Below are 5,640 nucleotides of genomic sequence, written 5' to 3' on the forward strand. Positions count from 1 at the left end.
TTTCCAGTAACAGGTGAATAAACAAGTGCTGTATGCAACATAGCCATTCTGTTCTATGAAAAAAGGAGCAGCATTCCACTGTGCTCTCCTCCATTAAACTGCACAGTGGGCATCCCCATCAGTCGTTCATTATTCCATTGTCCAATGTTTAATAGGAAATATTCAGCAGAAAATCTGCTACAAACCTGGCTAAATTAAAATAAATTTAAGTATAAAAAACATAGGTGCTAAAAGTTATGTCCAATACAATTTCTACATGTTTTACATGTTTCATAAAGTTAACATTTCTTGTTAACTTGGAAGGAACTTGGTAGTCAGATCTCAAATAGTAATGAGAAATCCTGCCAACATCCCTGGGAGATAAGGACATATATGATAAACTACATAAATGGGACTTTTAAGGCAGTTCAAATACACTATAAGTAAATTTTAAAAACAAACATTTTTATTATAATACCACATGTAGAACATCAATCCACATATAAAATTAGGTCCAAATTCACACACCCCAGAAAAATTGATGGGTGTGTTTTATAGACCCCTAGTTAAAATATTTTTTTCAAAACAAAGGTTCAGACTTATTATGATATTTTTACAGATGTTTCGGCAACCAACGCATTTCGCAGAGAAACTCCGCTTTACAGGGATTTTTTAGTATACAGATCATCAATAACTTGAATGCACTAGAAATACGATACAAATTAGTATATAATTAGATACTTTACAAACATCTAAAATATGCAGGTCATATCACAAGTATAGTATTTGGAGTACCAAAGTGGACAAGGTTTTATATATATGTACATACCATCAATTGTCAAAATTTGAGTGCTACTGAACCTGGCCCGGGGATGCAAACAAGGGAGGTGGGGACCCTGGTCTCCCGCAATGTGGGAGAAAGACCCTTGATTCAGAGAAGAGGATAATGATTCCAGATTTTTCAGAAGGAAAGTAGTTTGTTAGATTAGATTGCTGCATCATGTAAGAAAGAGTCATCCACAGTAGATCCATCAGCAACTGCAGGATTACCATTATATAGAGAATACATAAGTACCCCTAAAAGGGAATAGATCAACAAAAAAATATTTCTCAAATATAGGGGAGAACAAACGTATGTGAGCAAACGTATCTTAGGAAAAGCAAAAATTCAATATCAAATATCATAGTATACTTATAAAGAAGTATATAAATATACTCACATGTGAATGGAGTAATCCCAAAAGAAAAGGGAAAAAAACAGCAGCATAAAAATCGTTGGTGGACATAGCAGCAGTCTGGATTTGAAGTATTGGCATACGGCAGATGTTTTCCCAAAGAAAACCATTTGCAGGCTTTGCAGACAGCCAGGTCGTGAGGCAGGTAACTGAAAAAATGTGATGGTATCTAATTGCTGTGGAAAAGCTGGCCATAACTTCAGGAAAAAGAGTGAGATACCTGCTGTTGATGTTTTATATGATACTCTCTTAAAGGACTGGATCCTGACCATGCCCTCTGTGGAGAGGGAGCCAGAAGTGGAGGAGGCCCAGAGCTAAGAGAATACATCATGCCCTGCACCATCTCCAGCAGATCATACCGCTCCTGTCATGGCGGAGGCTGCGGCAGTAGAGCCTATCAGCGTGGAAAATGCACCAGCAGTAGAGGCCCGGGCTGAGGAGTCCACAGGGGCTACCCCGATCCCAGGTGAGTCACAAGTACAACTAAGTGTTTCAGCACATGACAATATGTCTGTTTGTGTCTCAGCAACAAGTACAGAAGAACCCAGCTTGCAGAACCATCTGAAGAAGCCTCAGAAAGATTGGAACCCTCAGGTAGACCAGTAGAAAGTGAAGATAAGGAGGAAATGGACCTCTCAACAGCATCTAAAAAGAGGAAAGGTGAGGTGGAGACCAAAGTGAATGATAAACTGTCCTATAAAAGAAATTATAAAAGCGCATCTGACCCTTTTAACATCCTTTCTTGGGCTAACCCTTCAGGAAATACTCTTGCAGCAGATATCGCAATCTCAAATTCTGAAACATCCAGTGTAAAATCCAATGTCTATGAAGATATATCGGATGTCTAGTTAGAAACATGAATAGGCTAAAAATAACATCCCTCAATGTGAGTATAATGAGCCAGATCAGAAGGGTTGCCTTTTTTTAATTATCTGTCCTATATTGACTGTCACATTGTTTGTTTGCAGGAGTGAAATATTGACCACCACCCAATTACAACCAACTGCGAGAAGCTTGGAAATATGGGACTTCCTGCTGGTCAGGTGACAATGAGAACCGGGCAACGCGCTGGAATACTCATTAGGGCCCAAGATGTAAAAATGATATCCTTTTACTACCGCGGGAAAGAGTTTAGGTTGTTAAATGTCTATGCTCCAGTATTAAAACAGGAACTAGAGGATTTTTTCAATCATATGAAACCTTTTCTTACAGCATTTTCTGTGATCATAAGTGGTGATTTTATTTGTGTGCTTCCAGGCGAGGCCAGATCCACTGGTAGTTCTACAAATTACGATTAACAAATTAAATTACAAATTAAAAACTTAAAATTGCAAGATGTGTGGTCTAAATTACACCAAGGAGACCCTGGATACACCTGGGGCAACCTGGTTAGCAAGTCAAGAATAGATTTTGTCTTCTGTGGTAAGACCATGTCACCTGCTAAAATTTCGCTACATGACAACATTTTTTCAGATCATAAAATGCTGAAAGTCGAAATCCACCTAACTGTCTTGTCCAAAGGCCCAGGAGTTTGGAGGTTGAAAACCCAGCTCCTTGAAAATCCTGCAATAAGGAAAGAGTATGTATTAACATATAAAAAATAAAGGAACCAAGTACAAAAATTGCCTAACATCATGGAGTGGTGGGAGGATATGAAAAATAGGACCAAACGTTTTTTCATAAACAAGGGCACTCTGAAAGCCACAAAAAAGAATGGTTTAAAGAATTAAACATGCAACTACAAACCTATTATAAGCTGCAACAACTGGGTATACCCATGACAGATCATTCGTAATTCTAAAGTGGAAAAAAACCTGGAAAAAGAAGAAAAGTATTTCCTCAATTTAAAAAAAACATGCAATCCAAGCAAAATATACAGCAAATTATGATAAAACACCCCTATTTAATGTACAGCGCTGCGTAATATGTTGGCGCTATATAAATCCTGTTTATTAATAATAATAATAATAATAATAATACTTGATATGATCAAAGCTGTGTATGCTTTTTACTCTTTTACAAAAGTTGTTTAAGTGCCATCAGCTAGCAACTCAATGTTTCTGATCAACAGGACCTTTGTGATTGTCCCGAGAAAAAGGAAGTCTTGAGTGTTCTAAAAAGCTTTGCAAAAAATAAATGTCCAGGTCTGGATGGACTGCCATCACAATACTATATATATGTGGATTATAAAATCTTTGCTCAATTATTGGTATGTCCCCTCAGAAAGAAATTAGCCAAGATTATACATCATGATCAAACCTGTGGTATACCTGGACGTAGTGCACATGACAGCCAGAATCTTGTTAGGATTGTCTTATGGTACCAGAAGAGCAAGCAAAAAAAAGGGTTGCCCTTCTCTCGCTTGAATTTCAGAAGGCCTTTGACAGGGTCTCACATGAATATTTGTGTCAGGTATTGAGAAAAATGAATTTTCCATCATTAAATATAAGTCAATTCTCCTCTTTATACAGAAATGCCTCAAGCCAGATCCTCATCAATGGCCACCTGTCCGATCCGGTCAACTTGAATTCTGGGGTAAAACAGGGGTGTCCACTGTCACCCCTGCTTTTTGTCTGTGCCTTGGAACCTTTACTTGCATACATCCATCAGGATAAGGTAGTAAGGGGCATTCCCCTTACAGGGGGCAGCGGATATACAGCTGTATATAAAGTAACTGCTTACATGGACGACGTAAAAATTATGAGTGAGTATGAAACATCGTTAAATAGAGCTATTTTGCAAACCATTTTTTTCTGTAATAGCTCTGCGATAGCATCAAAACGCTTGGAATCTTCTTTGATAAAAAAAATTTGGAGCTTGAGGAAACTTACTCCGGAAGGGAAAGTTTTGATTATAAAGTCAGTACTTCTGCCACTAATCTGAGCCTTGTATATCCACCAGGTGACAGAACCTTGGGAAGTCTGACAAGGCTAATGTTTAGATTTTTCTGGAGTTCCATGGCAGAAGCTTAAAAGGGAAAAAATCTATAAAAAAAGAAAATGGAGATAAAGATGTTCCTAATCTCAAAATCTTTCTATGGAGCAGCTATTTCACCTTTTGTCTCAAAAGTCTTAAACTTAACCTCCCTAGCGGTCTAATTCCGTCCAAATTTTTTGCATGGAAATTTATTTTTCATTGTAGGATATAATTCTTAGGCATATCCCACCGATATTTAGTAAGTTTACCAAATTTAATAATAAACTTTAAATAACTATAACTGTACAGTAGCATGTATATTATATATATAATATACGTATATATATATTATATGAATATTTCTTTGTATTGGACTCAATACAGCTATTTTGCATTGAATCCATTACAAATTTATTTGAATTTCACGCCGATCCTGCCGCCCGCACCAACTTATGCACCAACGTCACCGGGAAACCCCGGAGATCATCGCTGCATTGGCTGACTGGAGATCAAGGAGAAAGGACATGTCCCCAGGACCTGCGGGGACCAGCAGGACGCCAGGGAACAGCGACGGAACAAGGTAAGTAGGTTTTTTTTTTAGTTAAAAGCCACCCTGAATGTGACTCGGGAATACCACTTTTTGCCTGGAAAATCCAACCTGAGTCACACTCGGGAATATGGCTAGGGGGCTTAAACAAAACAAATTGATTCACAAAAACTAAGGAAACATATCCAGGTCAAGGAGAACACAGCTAAAGTAGCCGGCTACACTACAGAAATATCAAAAAAATCTAGATGCATGCAAATGAAACCTTTTTATCAAATGAGCTGAAAGATCCAGCCTGGCAAACAATACATGAATGTCTAACGCTTAGAGCCTTTCAGCACAGGAGGGACTGTAAATAGCGCTATTTGTCCCAGAGCAAGTTGTACAGCGGAGGAAACCACCTATTTTGGAATTGTGCATTCGCAAAACAAGTGTGGAAGTCAATAGGTCCTTTACTAAAATTCCTTACAGGCCTCAACAGTTTAGATCATGAGGTGGTGCTTTATGGCTCTCCACAATTGGTACCTAAAGAGAAATGCTCATAGAAATCCTATGGGTTACAACAAATTATGTCAAGTTTGCTCTTTGGAAAATGAGAAACATCTTTTTGTTTAAAAGTGAACTCATTTCAGAGTGAGAGTGTAATAAACATGCTCTTAGCAAAATGTATGTATTCTATTTATTAGGTTGTAAACAAATGGGTAAAGCTTTAAGTTCTTGGTGAATCCTCATGTGGAACACTTTGTTATTGTAATAATGGTCAATAACTGTAATATGTCATAAACCGTGAAATATATTGTTGTCCTATTCCATTTTTACCTTTGCTACCCATACAAAAAGTGTTGGTTAAATATTATTATATTTACTTGTAAATACTTTCTTTAGTGCTAGTGTTATTGTTGGAAAATTTATCCTGAAAGAAAATTTGCATGTTTTGTTTTATTTTTTTAAGCCTTCTGATGC

The 5,640-nt window shown here is 37.4% G+C and overlaps 1 long non-coding RNA gene across 2 annotated transcripts in view; it reads right to left on the minus strand.

The window, feature by feature from the left end:
• Window positions 1-423: 423 nt before the first annotated feature.
• The window catches only part of LOC140322070 (uncharacterized), a 31,563-nt gene continuing 26,346 nt past the window's right edge, over window positions 424-5,640 (minus strand). The window contains exons 1-2 of one of the 2 annotated variants that reach the window (XR_011919123.1): window positions 2,961-3,028; window positions 424-2,777 (exon numbers count right to left, since the gene is read on the minus strand). This is a non-coding gene — a long non-coding RNA (uncharacterized lncRNA). Of the gene's footprint in view, window positions 2,778-2,960; window positions 3,029-5,640 lie in introns of those variants that run through there. The other variant, XR_011919122.1, reaches the window with a different exon arrangement.

This window comes from Pyxicephalus adspersus, chromosome 2 (assembly GCF_032062135.1).
Source record: "Pyxicephalus adspersus chromosome 2, UCB_Pads_2.0, whole genome shotgun sequence".
Classification (NCBI taxonomy): domain Eukaryota; kingdom Metazoa; phylum Chordata; class Amphibia; order Anura; family Pyxicephalidae; genus Pyxicephalus; species Pyxicephalus adspersus.